General features: G+C 39.0%; 1 non-coding gene across 1 annotated transcript; it reads left to right on the top strand.

Annotated features, from left to right (window-relative positions):
- The first annotated feature begins 20,676 nt into the window (after positions 1 to 20,676).
- LOC145044713 (small nucleolar RNA R71) lies at positions 20,677 to 20,783 on the top strand. Its single transcript, XR_013681658.1, has one exon. It is a non-coding gene; the product is annotated as a small nucleolar RNA R71 (small nucleolar RNA).
- The last annotated feature ends 1,210 nt before the right edge of the window (positions 20,784 to 21,993 follow it).

Raw genomic sequence — 21,993 nt, 5'->3', positions numbered from 1 at the left:
CCTCAGTGCTCTGAACTAAAAGTATCTTCAAAACTATGAGTATTTTCAAAAAGTATACAAGTATACCGAACCGTCGAAATCCATAACTACAAGTAGAACAAAACATAAGTAAATGGGTGTTGTACACTGCGGTTAAACCTGGGCAGTTATTTATTCGTGTCTAGGATCAATATAGCCTGGCCAACTATATTCATTCGAGACACAGCCAACATGTGCTTGGAAGTGACTGTGGTACGCAGCATGCATAAAACTTACCTAATATCCCAAACAACAAATCATCGCTGCAGCGAACCATGAAATACTATGGGAGTATTTCTCGAGCCAATCCTTTGTAGAAAATCCTTGTATATGCGATGTTACTTGAACATCTCTCTAGCGATAAAATGTCATGTCTTGATAACTCTTTCCTGCTTTATCGCTTAGTATGATGCTATATCTGTCTTGATGAGATATCCCCTATCCCATATCTCTTGATTCAATTCAGAGGACTTATAATCCTCTCTTTCCTGATCTTTTTAGATCAAGATGCCTCCAAGAAAGAGACCCAGCTCGAAGAACAACGACAATCCTCCACCACCGTTTTCTCCTCAATTTGATCTCGCATCACTTCAAACAGTTTTGACTGCTGCAATGGTGGAAGCCATGTCACAAATGAATCCCGGTGGCTCCGGAGGTGGTCCCCAACAACAAAATCCAGAAGACATCCAGGAACACCGAAGAGAGGGTTCCTATAAAGACTTCATGAACGCGAAACCCACTACCTTCGATGGCACTGGAGGTGTCATTTCCCTGACTCGATGGTTCGAGAAAATCGAGTCAATCTTCAAAATATGTGCCTGTTCGGAGTCTAACAAAGTCAAGTTTGCTGGCTGCACTTTCCTTGACAAAGCCCTGACTTGGTGGAACGGCCGATTCAAATCCTTAACTTTACCTGTAGCAAATGCCATGGGTTGGGAAGCTATGAAGGAGCTTCTTCTCGCAGAGTATTGCCCTCGAGGCGAAATTCAGAAACTAGAACACGAACTCTGGAACCTTAAGATGAAGGGTTCCAACATAGCTGCTTATACCTCAAGGTTCGATGACCTATCATTACTCTGTCCGGGAATGGTTACCCCGGAGAGTAAAAAGATCGAGAGATTCATCTAGGGATTGACCCAGCCAACCAAAGGGAATGTCTTGGCTGCTAAGCCAGACACCTACGACAGCGCTAAATGTCTCGCGAAAATCTTGATCGATCACGAAGACAACTCTGATGAGGAAGCTACCACTCCTGAATCAGACACAAATGGAGGTGAAAGTAAAAAGAAATCTCGGAACAAGCGGAAGGCCCCGAGTACGAAAGGGTCTTCTAAGAAACAGCAAACGATAGCAGTCCATGCTGCTACTGCCCCTGTTGTTGTCTCAGCTGTTGGATCCACATCCCAAACTCCTACCAGTGGATACACTGGTACCCTTCCTTGGTGTGGTAAGTGCAACTACCATCACCGCATTCCTGGCCCATGTCGCGAAAGGATCTGCGACAACTGTGGCAAGAAGGACCATCTTGCTCAAACCTGCAGAAAACCAGCTAAATCGACGAACCAATCATCGAGAGCAGGAATCAGTCCAGCCTGCTACAATTGTGGTGAAACAGGGCACTTCAAAAGGAATTGCCCCAAAGCAACTACCACCACTGATCCCTCTGTCGCCGCAGGTATACTTCTATTTGATAATTCTTATACCTGCAACTCTTTTCGATTCCATTATTTAGAGGGAAACCTGTTATCTATCTACTCGAACGTTTTGTAAGCTCAATCCTTCGTACGTGATCGAAATGTGTATCATTGAAACGAATAACCAATGATATTGAGAACACTAACTTCGTACCTATAGATTGAATCCTCAGTCCAGAGGACTATTCTATTCCATTCGATTAAATGGGAAACTTTTCACGAAAATGCTTTGATGCTACGTTTAACATGGAATGACTGAGCCTCATTCATGTTGTTATCTTGGTTTCGAGAGGGTCTCCTGTCAATATCTTTTCCTCGACCTGACTCTCATGATCTTAGGCATCAAACCTTCGTATTATGTCATGCTTTAAAACTCAAAAGTTCTCCTGATACGAATTACCACACATTCCTCGTTTCTGTGATCATTGAGAAATGGGAAGTTAGTAGCTCTTTCTACTAAATTTCTATCCCGAAGAGTTTCCGGGAATTTCATTCGAACATCTAAAGTTTAGTTCCACCTCATACTTTTCGAGGTCTTCGTAGAGATTGATTCTACAATCTTCAGGGTTCGGATGCTCGTAGAGCTTGTTAACATCTATCCAGTACATCATGTCTCGAATCCTTAGAAGCTTCTACCCAACGAAACCCTAGTGATTCCTGGAGGAAACCAAAGTCATCCAGGGTTGGAACTTCCATAAGAAAACCGATTGATAACATAGATTGAGAGAGAGTCAAGGTACGAAACAAGGACACGTTCCGATAGTGAGAATTCACTAGAACGCCCAGTAGAGACCCAATTCCACTTGAGAAAGTGAAGATCCGAAGTAACAAACCCATTCGTGTCTCATTTCAAAATCATGATCTATGCCTTATTCCTTGAATTTCGGGACGAAATTCCCTCTAACGAGGGGATAATGTAACAACTCGAAATTGTTCATCGCCAAAACCCGTTCTACCCGAAAAGTCACCGTTATCAAATTCGTTCCGTTTACACTTTGGGTCAAATTATTTAAACTTATATGTTTATTTTAATTTAATGAGTGTCTAAACCACTCAGGAACTCATGTAAGTAACCCGAAATAATTTATTTCATAAGTTTTAGAAACGTCCCCGCCGAGTGACGGTAACTTAATCGGGTGCGACCAAAAGCCGCGTTTAACGTCGGTATCGGATAGAATTCCACCGCGTTCAAGTTTTAGAACCTATATAAACGTGTTTTAGCACCCATTTGAAGCTTTTTCCCTCTCTCTCTACTCTCTCTCTAACCTCTCTCCTAAATCCAAGTTTAAGGGTCCAAAACTCAAATTTAAGGCCTCAAATCTCTAAGGTACATTCCTTAGCTTGTATTGTAACCTTCTTAGCCTTCAAATTTGAGTTCAAAACATGATTTGTGATCACATTCATGAGTTTACGGCCATGGAGCATTCATGGGCCGTAAACACATAATAAGTGGGTTTTTAAGCCCTAAAACCCCTCCTAAGCACTATTGGACTTTAGATATGGCTTAATGGCTTAATGGAATGGACATATAACATTTAAAACATGAGTTTTGAGGCATTTAAAGGAGTTTACGGCCAAGGCTCATTCTTGGGCCGTAAACTCATATATATGGGGTTTTCATGCCCTTAAACCCTTCCAAATCACAAACAAGGCTTAGATATGACTTGTAGAATAATGGTTTTAGCATTTGGACACTTTAAACATCATTTTTGCGGGACAAACAAGAGTTTACGGCCAAGACATGTGCTTGGGCCGTAAACTCCTCTAAATGGGGGATTTTGTGCCTTAAAACATGTCCAAATGCCACAAAACTCAACCAATGACCTTGTGGTAAATCCTAGAATCATCTAAAAATGGTTTGGAGGCCTTAAACACATCAAACAAACCACATATTGGAGTTTACGGCCTAAGCACATAGCCTTTGGCCGTAAACTCATAAACACATGTCAAAATGTCCTTAAACCACCCTAAAGCCTTGGATTGAATTTTAGAAGTCCTTACAAACAAGTTTTTGGCATTAAAACACAAGGATTTACTCTCTATGAGATTTTACGGCCATGAGAGGGGTCTCATTGGCCGTAAACTCCAAACACCTCTTCAAAATTTCAAACAAATGCATATAAGGCTTTGGGACAATTTTAGCAATCACATGTGATTAGTTTGGAATCCAAAAACACAACTTTTCATCGATTTACAGGAGTTTACAGCCATGAGACCATGCTAGGCCATAAAATCCCTAAAATGTGTCATTTTGGTGATTAAAACTTATTCCAAACCCTTAAACCAAATTTAGAAATTGTCCCCTAAGTGTTTGAAGTCCAAATTGCACCATAAACCACCCATCATGAGTTTACGGCCGTAAACTCATGGGGAATGGGTGTTTTGGCCGTAAACACCACTTAGAAGTGTACTCTTGGGGAGTAAACTCATTTCCTATGTCCCTCGCATCATTACATGTCCCTAAACGCCACCCGGGTCCCTCCAAACACTCGTATCGGAGTGTTTTCGCGACTAGAAACAATTGTCCCTATCCAACAATCAATCTAAGTCTTAATTAGATAGAAATGTGTATCTTTACATCATAATTAGGAACCTCGTGTGTTTACAAGTCCCGGATCAACTCTTAGCATCCAAACCGTCACATATCTCGTCCGGTGAGTTCATAGCCCTACGCCGTTTTCACTGTTTTCGATGTTTTCAGGGGGGAATACAAGCAAACTATAACTGTTTTCAAATCATAACATTCATATGTTTCAAACATTATTTGACAAACTTATAAACTCTTTTACTACTTATGTATTATGCTGAGCATAAGGAATGATTTATCAATTACAACTAAATGTATTTTAGTTAAGGAAATAAACCAACTAATCAAATTATTATGGGAATAATTTGGGGGTCTTTACTGTTCTTTCTATCATGTACTGATATCTATATAAAGTTATTAGATAAACTATGTCTGATTCAGTTTATCTCCGTATCATTTGAATGTATTGTCAGATAATTTGTTTGTATGTATCTATATTCACTGTACTATGTTTCATAATCTTCTGTATGTCGATATCGTATGGAAACCCTGTGAATAGTTTAGTACTAGTTTGTGAGATAGTCACTACCCTTTATGGATGATCAGTAAATCCTCCCCGGAAGTGTAATCAGAGTCTCCTGGAGGGAGAGCGCGGAATTTGTGAATAGATCTATTCGGGATTGACAATCCCACACCTTAACCGCTAGCTACGGTTAGGCGGGCACGCCTGGGGTGACAAATTTCTGGATATCGTTTCGATGTCTGATAAATGTCAAGAAGGTCTCGTTGTCGTATTAGCATGGTTACCCGACTCACAACATGTATTAATATTAGTTTATTCACAATTTGGGTTTTAGAATTTATATCTTGTACGGGATAGTGATCCCATGGTTTTGTACCTATATCTTATACGAGATAGTGATCCCATGATTTTGTACCTATATCTTATACAGGATAGTGATCCCATGGTTTTGTACCTGTATCTTATACGGGATAGTGATCCCATGGTTTTGTACCTATATCTTATACGGGATAGTGATCCCATGGTTTTGTATCTATATCTTATACGGGATACTGATCCCATGGTTTTATATCTATAACTTGTACGGGATGTTTTTCCCCATGGTCTTTAACTATATCTATTACGGGATAGTAATCCCATGATTTCAATCTATATCAAGTACGGGATGATAATCCCATGTTCTAAATTTATATCTTATCCGGGATAGTGATCCCATGGTTTTCAATCTATATTTCCATATATATCAAATTATCTCGTGTCTAGTCCGGGATGGTAGTCCCATGATCTTAAATCCGTACTTTCATATGTATCAAACTATCTTATATCTCTTTTGGGATAGTGATCCCAAGATTTTCATCATATAGTTTTGTGTATTAAACTATACTTTGTGACATACAACTGATCTTACAATTAGGAAAATATGGGATTTTCCTGGGGTAAAACACAACACGTAATCGAATTGGTAACAAATGATAACTAAACCAACTTCACATAAGAAAATATAGGATTTTCTTGGATAACAAACCTTTTTGGAAACTAAAGGAAACTGATACACTTTCATAAAACAAAACCGCTTATGAACTCACCAGCTTTATCCTGATTTTCAAACCGCTTGTATTCTCAGGTCCAAGTTAGACAGGTACCCGGTGATACCTTTTGGAGAAGACGGAGCGCTCAGAAGACTTGTCTCAACTTTTGTTAATATGATGCATATGTATATCATGTATAACTTTACTTTTGAAACAAATGTAAACTCTCGTATATATGTAATGTAATGGTTGTTTACTGTGATTACTATGTACAATGGATTTGATACACAACGTAGTAGTCCACCCCTAAAATGTTTCCGCCTTTGATTTTTGGGTTGTGACATTATCCAAAGAATATATTTATTTTCTATAAATGGCTTGTTTAGTTGCCTATTCTAGCATCATAATGAAAGGCTGCGTCATGACCATAACTACTCAGTTAGCGAAAATATACACTTCCTACTTATAACAAGCTCGACTACATGATTATGATCATACTAGAATACCACATACCCAGAAGAGGAAACTTCTCAACGAAACTAAAATAGCTATAAAAGAAGTTGGATGGGTACACTGTATAAGGATGTGAAACACATACCAAGTTTAAAACAAATTACGCATATGTAACGTCTAGAAAATTACAAAGATATATTTTTTAAAACATAATAAGTAGTTAAAACCTTTGTTTTAAAACAACCAAGTGACATTCATTTGATTAAAATCAGAAAATATAAGAGTAAAGTTCACAAAACAATAGAAACAAATATTTTTGCGTGTGTATAGTCCTGCTGAGCTTTTCTCTTGAACAACCTGCAAAATGTTTAATCCACAAATGTAAGCATAAAGTTTAGTGAGTTCCCCAGTATACAACATATTCCATCATACATACAATGCATCCATACAAGATCTTAACTCAAGGGCCGAGCAATCAAATCTCCTATCCATATATATCATGTGAAATGCGCCTGACTCTAGGAAGTATATGAGCCCAATCCTGGATCCATTACTAGGGACAGAGTGCTGGTCTTTCATATAGTTGTTGTAACCCAACTATAGTCTTTCCTATCAGTATTGTAATCTAACCATAGTCTTTCCTATCAATATGTGATCCAACTACAGTCCAACCAAATCCAACAACATTCTTTTCTATCAGTGTTGTGATCTAACCATAATATTTCATAACAGCCTTATGATATAACCATAATGTTTCCATATAGTTCATAAAGTTATATGTAGTAAGGGATTAGATAGACAGTCGAACAGATGATCCACCTGAGATCAAACAATCAGATAAAAAAAATCATAATCAGGTATTAGGCCAAGAGTTCTTAGGCTATCCAACATAAACTACACTGAACCTAAGCTATCACTATCTTATAATCATGTAACTAAACATATCGCAAAATACCAATATGTCCATACCCTTAGGAACTAGCCTTCTATAGGTACCTTATCGTTGACAACTTCAATATTAAGTCCATCGTTGGTCAGTCATACATAGTCCCGATAACTGGTCTATCATAGTTACCCCAACTGAACGTAACTCCTAACAGTACCATACGATCAATAGACAATACCGTACTAGTATAGCATACCAACACACCAAGTGTCCTAAACCATACATACATACAAAAGGAGTTATCCTAGTCACTAGCATACATGTACTCAAACATCACCTCTAATTCCCTATACTAAATCAATCCCTCGAACGGACTAACAATGAGATAAATAAATCCTCAATCAAAAATCCAAATCCTCCAAGTTTGACACCATGTCCAATTGGTTAAAAGTTAACAGTCAACAAAAGTTAAATTCAATGGTCGTAGCACTCTATGTGTTATGTTATGGGAAAGCAAAGGAGAAATAATCATGATTCCGAGCACCACCATGTCATGGCAAACCCTAGTCCATGTCGTGGCTTCTGGAAGAATGCCAAAATCTCGATTAAGTGCTTAATTACTTCATAACAAAGCCCATAACTTGAGACCTAATTCTTTTTACTGGCTTAAAGGATAAAGTTTCCATCTTTATCCATTAGGACTCCACCCCAAAGCTAGATCTACATCCCTAAGTTTTTATTAGCATAAAACCTTCACAAAGCATGCATGGCTTCAAGAATAAGATCAAGATGCAAACTTTCCTAGTCCAACAAGAATATTAGGTCATAAATTTAGCTCAATAGGTGCTAGATTTCACTCAACTCCAAAGTAAAATCTCACATGGACCGAAAGGGACGTATATGATCAAACTACAAGATCTACTAAAATAATGATCCAGATGGAAGCTTTTTACTCATAATTAACTAGAAATGAAGTCCTTTTGCTAGATCCACACTTGAGCTCTTCACCAAAACACTTTGAAAGAAAGTAGACTTCAAGCTCCTCTCAAACAGATGATAAATAGACCTTCAAGTGGCCACGGACACTAAGAATACACTAACGTGATAAGTTTTTCAAGCTAAAGATTTTGGAGGCTGAAAAGGGTTCCCTAACTTGAAGTTAAGGTGCTTAAATATGGAGAAAACCCAAAGATATCATGGGCTTGGGCTACAATTGCTCTCACATCGTGACACGTCATTCATTATGTTGTGATAACCAATTCAGATACGTGATCTTTAATTGCCATGCCATGCCATTAAACCCTCCATGTCACGTCGTGTATATGTTTTTCCCCCAAAAAAAAAGAACAAGCCTTTAACTCCTTTAACCATCTACATATCCATCTTGGGAAATTGGTGTTAAAACTATACCCCACTTAAATTAATTTCGTCATTTGAATCTGTCCTTACATATTTCTCTTAAAACACCCTACGAGTGTGACATCCCTAATTTCACGGCCAGAAAAGACCGTTTTGTTTAGGGTTTAATTTAAAATCAGAATATTCTTTTGAAGAATAATATATCAGAATTTGTTCCCATAAAAACATGATAAATATATTATCAAAGTATCCCCTAATAAATGTATTTTATTTGTATTAAAAGAATGGGATGTCATCATCAATACTGAAACATAAGCATAAACTAAACTTACATTCATTTACACTAACAATTTACATCTCTGTCACACCGCGAAACGATGGCGGAAACGTTCCGGGGTGGAGGACGTCATGTAAAGTATCACAACCAATGTACATAGCAAGCATAGTAAACACAACTATTACATTACATAGGAATATTTACATTTGTTTGAAAGTAAAGTAATACATGTTTTATATATACATCAGTATAACAAAAGTAAAGACGAGACATGTAAATGCTCTGTCTTCTCCAAAAGAACGCGGGATACCTATCTAACGAGAACCTGAGAATACAAGCAGTTTTAAAAATATCAGCATAAAGCTGGTGAGTTCATAAGCATGTTTTGTAAAGAAAACTGGTTATTTAATCTTGTGATAAATACTTCATTTCCTTTGATAATGAATGTTGTAATATCAAAAACCATTGTTACTGAGTTATGAAATACATATGCATGTTTTCCCAGACAATCCCATATTTTCTAACATGTAATTCGAATTCCATAAGATAACAAAAACCTTGAATATCACAAGTAAGTTAAGAAAACCATAAGTTATGATCCCTGGATTACCCTCCAGTACGAAAATAGGTAGTTTTAATACATAAAACTATAGATTAAGATCCCTGGATTACCCTCCAGTACGAAAATAGGTAGTTTTAATACATAAAACTATAGATTAAGATCCCTAGAATACCCTCCAGTACGAAAGTAGGTAATTTTATTACATAAATAAAACTATGGAAGAAAGAAAGAAATCCGTGAACAAAGTTAGTAAGTTTAATACGTATTGTGAGTCGTATAACCATACTGATTTGACCTGTGACCTCCTTGACGTTCTTCAGGCGTCGATCGATTCCAAAATTTGTCACCCCAGGCGTGCCCGCCTAACTGTGGGTAGCAGTTTATGTGTGGGATTGTTAGTCTCGAATAGATATATCCACAAATTTCACGTTCTCCCTCCAGGAGACTCTGGTTATACTTCCGGAGAGGATTTACTGGTACCCCGAAGGGTATAACGAAGACAAGTCTCACAAACTAGTATTAACTGATTCACGAGATAATTGATCGTTCTTGAGTTTTGAAATAGTTTGGTACAAGGTAGAGTATAAATAATAATATACAAAGTAATTATTTAGTATGATACTCTCGATTAAACATGGATAAACTAAATCAGACATAGTTTATATTACTGACTTTGCACGAAATCTGAATCCATAAAACAAGTAATGGTGATACTAAATTATTCCCATGATAATTTGAATGATTTGATAAGTTCCCACATTGTTTGAAAACCAGGTAATTATATTCAGAAAATCTCCCTTATGCTTCGCATATTACAAAAGGGATAAAGTTATCTAAAAGTTTGTCAGAAAATCGTATAACTATATCAGTTTTTAAGTTTCGAAAACCTTTATAATTTGCTTGTATTCCCCCCCCCCCCCTGAAAACATGAAAAACTCAGAAAAAGTGTAGGGGTATGAACTCACCAGTCAAGAAATGTGTCAGGTAGGATGCTAAGTGTTAGTTTAGGGCTTGAAGATGCGTGAGGTTCCAATGTAATATGAAGAGATACATAATTGTATCTAATTAGACATTGAACCACTAATTAAGTAAGATGATACACTCCGTTGCGCGAAAACACGTTATCTCAAGTGTTAGGAATGATACGGGTTTCATTTAAGGGGGTGTATGGCCTAGTTAGGGAGTTTACTCTTCAAGAGTAAATTCTTAGGGGAGATTTCGGCCCAAGGACCATATCCCCATAAGTTTACAGTCATAAACTCATGGGTGGAGTGTTCTTGGTTGCTCAAAGGTCTTATAACACTTGTGGAATTAAGCTAGGTTCAATTCTAGGGCATAGGAAGTGACTAGGGATTCAAATGAACCATTTAAGGGAGTTCACGGCTGTAAACATAGAGTTTACGGCCGTAAAATCTTACTTGTACCCTCACTTCATGTTTTGATGGTTCTAGGTTAAGCATACATGTTTCTAGTCCATTATACAAGCCACGGAAGGAAGTTAGGGCACCATTTGGCCTCCTTAAGGGAGTTTACGAACAAGGGAACAATCCTTGGGGGGTTTACGGCCGCAATACCTTTATTTTCATGTTTTTTTTTGATGTTTAAGGTCCCTACTTCGATGATGGTTGATTCTAGACATTATTCCAAACCATAGGAGGTGTTTAAGGGTAATTTAACACCTTAAAAGGGTGTTGACGACCTATGAAGAGGTGTTTATGGTCCAAGAATGTTCTTGGGACGTAAACTCATGCTTACTCCCTTAATGATACGATTTTGGTTTTCTGAGCTCATACATGCAAGTCCTCAAGTCATAGCTAAGCACTAGAAGGTATTTCGAAGGTTTTTGGGGCTTCAAAACCCCATTTATGGGTGTTTACGGTTTGAGGTTGTTATGTGGCTATAAACACATAACTTTGAGGCTTTTGAATGATTTAAACACGAATTTGTATGCAACATAAGCTAAACAACAAGCTAGGATAGATCACTTACGAGTTTTGAACTTGAAAGAGGTGTTTTTGGATCAAAATCACTTGTAGAGAGAGAGAGAGAGTATAGAGAGAGAGGCTGGAAAAGCTTCAAATGTGACCACTCAATCCCTTATATAGGGGTTGAGTTTGCGGCCCGGTGGAAATCTAACCGATACCGATGTTAAACGGAGCTTATGGTCGTACCCGATTAAATGTTCGTAACCCGACTTGGTTGTAAATTAGAAATCTTTCTAAAGGAATACGATGGTGTTTCACGTGTTTCTAATTCGTTTGGACACTCATGAAGTCATAATAAAATGTCTCAGTGTAATTAACTTAATCCAAAATGTTAACGGAAAATTTTGATAGAGACGAGTTTTATTAACGAAAAATGGGTTACAGTGACGGAATAAATTTCAGGTTGTCATATCATCCCCCCGTTAGAGGGAATTTTTTCCCAAAATTTAAGATTAAGATACAAATCATGGATGTGAAAAGAGATGCGGATATTTCTGTTTCATCGAGTCTTCGCGCTCCTAAGTGAATTCGGGTCCCTGCTTGGCATTCCAGCGAACCTTCACTATCGGGATGCGGCTTTGTTTAGTACATTTGATTTCTCGATCCATGATTTCAATTGGTTCTTCCACGAAGTTCAGATTTTTGTTGATCTCGATCTCATCTAGAGGGATCATGAGGGTTTCATCGGATAGACACTTTTTAAGATTTGAGACGTGGAAGATAGGATGGATGTTGTTAAGCTCTTGAGGTAGTCGGAGTTTGTAGGCTACGGGACCGATCCTAGCAAGGATCTCGAAAGGTCCTGTGTACCTCGGGTTAAGTTTTACACGCCTTCCAAAGCGTATCATGCCTTTCCAGGGTGAGACCTTCAACAGGACCCGATCTCCAACCTGGAATTCCAAGGTTTTTCGTCGTTTATCAGCGTAACTCTTTTGCCTGTCTCGTGAAGCTTTTAGTCGTTCCCGAATTTGAATGATCTTTTTCGTGGTTTTGTGAATGATTTTAGGACCAGTGAGAGCACTGTCGGGGACTCGACTCTTGGCTAGCTGCGTGTCCCCTACCTCGGCCTAACACAAATGGGTTCTGCAGTTACGACCATAGAGGGCTTCGAACGGCGCAGCCTTGATACTGGTGTGGTAGATGTTGTTATACAAGAACTCAATCAAGGGTAAATGACTGTCCCACGATTTTCCGAAATCGATGACACATGCTCTCAACATGTCTTCAAGGGTCTGGATAGTTCTCTCACTTTGCCCGTCTGTCTGAGGATGATAAGCCGTACTCATATCCAGCTTAGTTCCAAGATCTTTCTGAAGGGACTGCCAAAATCTTGAGGTAAACCTGCTATCTCTATCGGAGATAATGGACACAGACACACCATGCAGTCGGACTATCTCTTGAATGTAGATTCGTGTGAGTCTTTCTATTTTGAATGATTCTTTGATCGGTAGGAAATGAGCTGATTTTGTCAATCGGTTGACAATTACCCAAATGGTATCATGCCCACTCGGAGATTTGACAATTACCCAAATGGTATCATGCCCACTCGGAGATTTGGGCAATTTGGTGATGAAATCCATAGTAATCATCTCCCATTTTCACTCAGGTATCTCGGGCTGCTGGAGCAGGCCCGAGCGTTTCTGATACTCGACCTTTACCTTAGCGCAAGTCAGACACTTGCCCATGAAGGTAGTGATTTCAGCTTTCATGTTTGGCCACCAGTATTGTTTCTTGAGATCCAGGTACATCTTATCCGAACCTGGGTTAACAGAGTATCCGGTCTTGTGAGCTTCGTTCATGACAACTTCCCGGAAACTTCCGAACTTTGGGGTCCAGATTCAATCCATGAAACAGTAGACTCCATCACCTCTGATCTCAAGTTTCTTATCCATTCCCTCAAGGCTTCATTCAACACGTTCTCTGGTTTTAGGGCTTCCAACTAGGCTTCTCGGATCTGTGCGGATAAGTGGGAATGGATAGTCATTGTCAGTGCCTTTGCCTTACTGCCTGAGCTTTCCTTTCGGCTAAGGGCATCTGCTACAACATTGGCCTTGAAAGGATGGTAGCGGATTTCGCACTCATAATCACTGAGCAACTCTACCCATCGACGTTGTCTCATATTTAATTCCTTCTTATTTAAGATGTGTTGTATGCTTTTATGGTCAGTGAAAATCGTGCACTTGGTTCCATAGAGATAATGTCTCCAAATCTTGAGTGCAAAGACCACTGCTCCAAACTCCAGGTTGTGAGTTGTGTAGTTAACTTCATGTGCCTTGATGTGTGTAAAACTCACTTAGTTTTAATCCTACTTTAATTATCAAATAACACACAAAAGGCAGTGAACATATCAATTGTAGTATAGCTAAATAAGCAGGGTATCGAACACAGGGAACGGCAAATTAAATTAAAAACTAATTCTATCTAAGTTTGGTGAAGAAAATAGGGGTTTTTCTCTAGTTTTACAAGACTAGAAACTTACTAACTAAAACTAATTAAAGACTAGAAAATGACAATTTAACTAGATTCAATAATGGGAAAGGAACTTCTGTTTAGCTCAACTTGGTTAACTTTATGGTTGATTTCAAGGTAATAGTGCAATGGATTAATTCTTTCGTTGGTTACCGATTCAAGTGATTAGGTTTATGTTCACTACCCTAATCCTTAGCAAATAAACTAATTCAAACAGTGGCCAATTGCTTAATTTAATTATATTTACTAGATTAATTATTCAGGTTAAGTTAGACTTGCAATAGCTAATTAATTCATTATTCTTAATTAACATCTTGTTTGATGGTCATCTTACAAGCTTGCACATGAATTTACTCAATTTCCTTATTAATCCTAGTTTCATATTCATTAATTCTGGACATATGGTATAGTGGTCACATATCATATGAGGTTGATAATCAATAGATGTTCATGCTAGTTAATTATCTTCCTATTAACAGAAAATTAATTATCATTCATACACAAGGTTCTTTAGCAAGCTAAAATAACAATAATTCACCAACTTAAAATTAATCCTACCAATCAATCAAACCATATTGTCAACTTTGTATTCCCAAACAGAAGTCTAAAGAATTGAGTTCATAACTAAGGTAAATAACAGCAAACAAATAAGTTCAAGTTGCTTAATCATGTTGACAAAACAAAAGAAATAAGTAGAATGATGAAATTATGCCTTAATTACTCCCGGAATTGAATTCTAGCTTCCTTAGTCGACTTCTAGGGTTCTTCTGGCTTCTTATTCGCAGCTAAGCACTTCTGAAACTTCCCAGAATTTCCCCCTCTCGATTTGTGGAGTTATCTTTATATATGCGTTCCGACTCATCGAGTCATATGGTGACTCGTCGAGTCCCTCTCACATTCTCCGTATTGCGATAACTATCTTGACTTCTGAATCATTATCCTTCTGATTCCGCGACCGGACTTGTCGAGTCCAGGCTCGACTCGACGTGTAGAAGCCTTTTTTTATGGGTGTTTTCTTTCTTCATTCCACTCTTGAGCTTCTAACCGCTTCTCTTGCTTCCTTTCGCTTCCGAGCTTCATCTTTGGACTAAAAAACATAATTTAACACTTTTAAGTACCTTTTGTCCATAATATGCAATAATTTAGCTAATATATGAATAAAAAAACTATACTTAATACACACTAAATATGCACATATCAAAATACCCCACACTTGTCTTTTGCTTGCCCTCAAGCAAAACTAAATTTTAACACATTAGAATCACATATAATAACTCCAATCTAACCCAGCCATTATGCCAAGACCGCAACGCATGCATTTGTGTCTAAAATTTTCCTAAATAACCCCCCATATTCCAAATACTCACAATCCTCATAAACATTTGCCCACTCACCCCGAACTATGCTCATTTTATGCAACCCTCCGAATCCATCCTCAGAAAACCTCTTTACCCTCAAGGTATTTTTAATTGAGCAACCCAAGCATACATATTCTAGAAAATTACAATTTTTCGATACCACTATGGAATTCTTTGAATTCTTCACTTTCTTGATAATTTGATCTTTAATTTCTTTGAATTCACCAACTTGTATTGACTTTTGGTATCTTCAACCTTTTGGATTTCTTGGAATTTTGATCTCTAAATCTTCACTTCATTTGCTCCAAAATTCTCACAATTTTTCTAGTAATTTTTTCATGTATTTCTCAAAAAAAAAAAATTCACTCAAATCCCTAAATGCTTAAGCAGGGGCGCTCAATCTCAACCTTTATTGGCTAATGATAAAAACTTTCTTGGATACATTTCAGGTTTAGGCTGCTAAACATATTGCATCCCTCAGGCTGAGCAAGGTCGTGTTTTTGTCTCATGATTTCACTGGAATAAGGAAGCCACAAATGCACTAGAACGTATATAGGCTCAACTAAACATTTGGGTCTTCATGCAATTATTAACACAATTCTAATATGAAATCCTAATTTTTTTACCAAAATTTTCTAATTAAGTCCTAAATAATACTTTTGGTATGCCAATTTTTTAAATTTGACTATTATGTAACCAACCCCCTACCCCACACTTATATGATGCAATGCCCTCATTGCATATGATGCATAAAAACATAAAAATAAAGAGGGAATTGGAACAAACTCCCCTGGGATAGCAGTGGATAGGTTGATCACTCTCATGTAAGCTCCAACTTCAATCAACCTTAGACATGGGAACATCCCATCCATGTCTTGGGTGTTTCGTCTCGTGTAGGTCGCTCCAAATATGCGAAAATCGGTGTAAGATCTTCAAGAATGGAAATGGAAGAATAAGGACGCAAATGGTATAAGTATCAGCATCAAATCAGCAGTCTTTCGGCATAGAAATTGAACGACTCGTCGAGTCATATGGTGGACTCGTCGAGTAGCAGCGCGCCTTTTCAGAATTTGTGGAAATACAAGGTGACTCGTCGAGTCAGCTTAGTGCACTCGACGAGTTGGCCACTGAACGAAAAATCTTGGTATTTTGCAACTGTTTTAGCCTCTAAAAACTTCTTTAACTCTTCCTCACATTCGGACTCAATTGCTCATACCCCTAGGACCGGACTCGACACTTTGACGTTAAAAACCCGCTTCCTTGACTCGCTCTCACTCGCGAAAACATCCATGTTTTATATCTCTAAACCATCCTAAGTAAGCAATCATAATTCAATCCTGAAAAACAACTAAAACAAACAACCATTAAACATAATAAAATCTCAAAGAATACACACCAAACAAAACAAAACAAAAAAAAAATTAAAATTATTTGATTAAAAACACAAAAATATAAAAATCAATCTTCATCCTCCTCATCATCATTGGCGGCTCCACTTCCCCCGGCTCCACTTCGTCGCGCACCAATCCTCTCATCCCAAGATGGAATGAATGGGTAATTTCCACCATTAATATGTGGTATATTGAAGTGGTCAAAAAGTTGTATGTGGGATTGGTTGCTAAAGTTCAGCCCCCTCGCCATTTGATCCTGCATCCGCCTCATCTCTACATTATACCAATCCATTGGTACGTCTTTATTCTCGACCGGAATCACTGGCGGCTCGTCCTCCACATCCCGCTCTCTTCTTGATCTTACCTTCCTTCCCGGTGCTTCGGGACCAACAACGGGGTCATCATTTGGAATGGCATAATGGCCACGACCATAGTCTTCAATTATCCGTGCTCTTCGGAAAAGAATGGGATTAAACGGGGGTGTCGGGATCAATGTCATGAAGTTCCAGGCACCACGGTTCACCAACCCGAATGAATTAGCCAATCGGGTGACAAACATTCCACCATTTATACGGGAGGTTTTGCGATCTTTAACCGCACCCTCCGAAAGGTATGAAGCTATACACCAAGGGATGTTGCAAAAGACGTCGGGTGTTATTATGCTCCATAAGTAGAAAACGTCAAGGTTGGAGACCTTGTCATCGTCTTTCCTTTGGTTGATGGTGGAGGAAATAAGGCGGTGAATGAGGCGGTGAGTTGGGGATCGGATGCTCCCTTCTTGTGCAGACTTTGGGATGTAAACTTTATTTCCTATTGTATTCCACCAACCCGTGCTTGTAACTCCATTGGGGAACACCATGTGAGTGTTTGCCAAAAAGGCCCGAAAGATGTTTGTTGACACCAAGGGTTGATCATAGATCCCTAGTCGGCAGGCAAGATCCACCACCGAGCATTGATGATACTCGCCCCCAAGACAAAAAGTAAAGCTTGCCGGGTGATACACATCCACTCCCCCGGTAAAAGATACCGTGGAGAAAAACTCCAAGCAAAGCTCTAAATAGACCGGCTCTTGTATGCGGAAGACCCGGCTCCACCCATCGCAGATCATTGTCTCGCCTTCATGTTGGAACTCCTTCAAAAGTTAAGGAGCTAATTCTTCTTCATATCTAACACTTTGCAGTCACTCCCAATCAATTCTGTTCGGCACATACACCTCCTTCTTCTTAATGTCAGAGAGCTTCTTCTTCCACTTCCTCATTGTTGAAGCGGATTCAATTTGCGGGAAGTTTAACCGTGGAAACTCCCCTTGGCTACCACTTGAAGATTGTCTCCGTCTGAACATGATTTCTTTTTGGATTGTGCTTGAGAATTTTGGAAGAACTTGATGAATGCTTGAGAGAGAAATTGCAAAAAGCGGCCCGTCAACGAGTGTAGATGTGAAACTGATTCTTTAGGGTTAAAACCCTACTTACCCAATGTAAAATTAATTTTGAAATTATTTTTTTTCTGTAAATAAGACCGACTCGTCGAGTCGTGGTCAGACTCGGCGAGTCTGGTCGCGAAGTCACATGCTTTTCTGAAATTCATGTAGACTCGTCGAGTCGGGGTCAGACTCGGCGAATCAATTATAAAATTGTATAATTTTCAAAAAAATTCTGTTTATTATGAATCATTTCACCCCACACTTAGGCTATGCACACTCTCAAGCAGACATGCCCGATGATTTGGAAGATTAAGAATAAAAACGAAGGGAAAATAAAAAGAAAACTAAAAAAATAAAAGAAAGCAAACTCTATATAACGGGTTGCCTCCCGCCAAGCGCTTCTTTTTGAGGAGTCATGAGCTAGACTCCTTCCCATCTACGTTTTGTCATCTTCGAGCATCGGGAACGCACGCCTAACTTTTTGTGATTTGTACTTGGTCTTGTAAGCGTGGATCTTTTTCTTGTAAGCCCTTTTTAATTCATCTCTTTTTCTTTTCATTGCTTCATCTTCAGCTGCTTGGGCTTTCCTTTTCCTCTTTTTATTCTTCACCCCCTTCTTTTTCACCGTCTCTTGAACCTCCTTTTCTTTAAATTTAATAACTTCACATTCCATGATGGTTCGTGCTCTAGGTTTAGTGGTGAATTGGTGATCAGCTTCCTCCTTGCTTTCCTTTATTCCTGCATCCTTTCCCTTGCTTAACCCTTCCTTGAATTTGACCGTATCAAGACATGCAACATTGGCGTATTGAACTCTCCTTTCCTTTCCCTTTTCTGTTGTTTGTTCTTCTAAAAACTCCTGTATATTGTTGAAATCTAAGGTATGTGAAGGACTAGTAACAAGCAGATCCAGGTCAGCCAAGTGTTTGCCCAAATCGACTGGACTCGTCGAGTCCATTGAAGTGACTCGGCGAGTCGGTACGAATTCCATCGATTCTTGGGTTTCTTCTGAGTGGGCTCCTTCCAGTAGCTTTTCCAATTCTTACAAGTCCTTTTTAACATCTCCTTCTTCTTCAGAGTGTATCACAAACTTTCTTGGATCTTCCTTCATCAAATGTGCAAGCTCTTTCTCTAATATCTCATCATCCAATTGGATCATTGAGACTTTTTCAATCTTTTCCTCTTCTTGCTTGATTTCTGGAATAGCTTTAAACTTCATAGCCTCATCACCCACTCTCAATGTCAATGTAGACTCACTTATATCAATTAAGGCACATGCGGTGTTTAAGAAGGATCTTCCCAAAATAATTGGAATTTCGGGATCTTCTTCCATATCAACAACCACGAAGTCTACTGGGAATATGAACTTGTCAACTTTTATAAGGAGATCTTCGCAAACGCCTTTTGGATGGATTATTGTCTTGTCCGCCAAATGGATCTTCATATGCACCGGTTTTGGTTCTGGTAGATTCATCTTCTTATAGAATGACAAAGGCATCATATTGATGCTTGCCCCCGAGTCAGCTAATGCTTGTGTGAAGATCTCATTACCAAATTGGCACGGAATCACCATATTGCCAGGATCACCCTTCTTTTTAGGTAGTTCACTCATCAAGATTTCTGCAACTTCAGCCAAATCCTTCCTAGCAGCAAAAAGACCCTTAAGCAAGTTGAAGTATTTAGGCGTTTGAAGTATTGTTTCCACGAATGGCACATTAACTTGTAGAGCATTAACATGATTCATGAAGGTTCTGTATGCTTCAACTTTTTCTGCAGGCATGGCTTTGGTTGGGTATGGCAGTGGAGGCTTATAAGGTTTCGAAGAATTGATGGGTTTCTCTTTTTCGCATGGACTCGTCGAGTCCACAGGAGTGACTCGGCGAGTCGGGTCGGGTTTAGCTAGCTCCGGTTCTTCTACCTTGTCTACCTTCTTCATGGAGATCCTTTGTGCTTCTGTGCATTTTTCTTCACTTCTGGAAGTTATTGCGCTCACGTTCTCATTTCTTGGATTGGGCTCGGTGTCGCTCGGAAGTTGGCCCGGTCTTCTTTCGTTCACTTGGTGTGCAAGTTGTCCTAGCTGTTTCTCAATGTTGAGAATGGAAGCTTGCTGATTCCTCAACATGTTTCTGGTTTCTTGCATTGCCACATCATGATCATTATGTCTTTTCTCGGATGCGGTTATGAATCTTGTAAGTATATCTTCTAAATTCACCTTCTTTTCCGTCACCGGCTCTTCCTTTTGATAATATCCCCTCTCCCTCTGTTTGTATTTTTCCCCCTTAGCCTTTTTATACTCTTCGTATGGGAGCCATTCCTTCTTGGGTTTCCTCCAGTCTTCATCGTATCTATCGCCACTGGAATAGAATACTTGAGCCTTTTTATTTCCATTTTCGTCTCGATCACAATCCTTGGTAAGATGGGGGCCGCCACAATTTTCACATCCAACTCTAATAGCATGGATCGTTTGATCCATTTTCGTCATTCTTCGGTCTAGGCTATCGAGTTTAGCTATTACCGCCGCCATGCCATCGTTCACCGATTTTACTGCTCCACGACTCACTTCATTCCTCGGGTTGTGGTATTCTCTAGAGTGCCTGGAGAATTCTTCAATTAACTCCTTTATTTCCGGAGGTGGCTTTCGGGTGAGCGGGCCTTGTGAATCGAGTAGTTGCCTTGTGGTGACATTGATCCCATCATAAAAGATAGAGACCTCTTGTTGGCTATTAAGATCATGGTGGGGGCAATTTCTAAGTAGGCTCTTGTATCTTTCCCAAGCTTCATAAAGAGATTCTCCAGGTTGTTGCTCGAAGTTGGCGATGGCTTTCTTTAGCTTGGCTATCTTGGAAGGTGGGCAAAAATGATCTATGAACTCTTCTTTCATCTTGGCCCATGTGGTAACCGATCCAGGAGGGAGTGACTTCAACCAATCCTTTGCAGCTCCTTTAAATGTGACAGGAAGCATGCGTAGTAGCTGGATTTCGCGGGGCACATTAGGTACATTGAAGTAATCTGCCACATCATTTACTTCATCCAAGTGCTATATAGGCGTCTTCATGATCTCTCCCGTGAAAAGGTATCTCCTTGAGTTGAGCGAGAATATGGCCCTTGAGTTCAAACGTAGCGGTAGCGAGAATTGCGGGTTGCACAAGTCCCGAGCCAGTGTCATCACGCATCCTCTCCCCCATGGGGATTTCGTCAATATTAGCCATAGCGGTGGCTAAATCATCTTCAAACTCGGATGTGTGCTCGCTTTCTTCCTCGGTCTCGTATTCGGTGTCTTTTGGGATCGGGTCTTCGATTGTGAATGATGCACTGGATGCTCCTGATTTGCTGCTCCTTTTCTTGCTAAAAACGGATTTGAGGTTTTTGAGTGGTGAGTTCTTTGAAGAAGCGGTTTCTCCAACGGTTTTGCCCTTGTTTCTTCTTAATGCGGTTTCCGGATCTTCAAGAGGGGGAACCAGAGGTGTAGCATATCCTCGAGTCATGAACTAGCTGCAAACAAAACAAAAAAAACAAAATGCATAAAAAAGAACAAAAAGTTTAATCTGATTCAGCGTTGTACTCGCCGAGTCGGGGCGAATGCACTTGGCGAGTTCAAGTTAAAATCAACGTTTTTTTTTTTTTTTTACCTAAAAACTTAAACAAAAATTAAACAGAAATTAACTTTGTGTAAGATGAATCTTACACAAAGGATCGATTGAACTAGAATTTTAATACTAATTTTAGAACCGTTCCCCGGCAACGGCGCCAAAAACTTGATGTGTGTAAAACTCACTTAGTTTTAATCCTACTTTAATTATCAAATAAAACACAAAAGGCAGTGAACCTATCAATTGTGGTATAGCTAAATAAGCAGGGTATCGAACACAGGGAACGGCAAATTAAATTAAAAACTAATTCTATCTAAGTTTGGTTAAGAAAATAGGGGTTTTTCTCTAATTTTACAAGACTAGAAACTTACTAACTAAAACTAATTAAAGACTAGAAAATGACAATTTAACTATATTCAATAATGGGAAAGGAACTTCTGTTTAGTTCAACTT

This window comes from Lactuca saligna, chromosome 4 (assembly GCF_052625555.1).
Source record: "Lactuca saligna cultivar CGN05327 chromosome 4, ASM5262555v1, whole genome shotgun sequence".
Classification (NCBI taxonomy): Eukaryota; Viridiplantae; Streptophyta; class Magnoliopsida; order Asterales; family Asteraceae; genus Lactuca; species Lactuca saligna.
The sequence above is the reverse complement of the archived record's forward strand: the minus strand, read 5'-3'. Positions and strand labels throughout refer to the sequence as shown.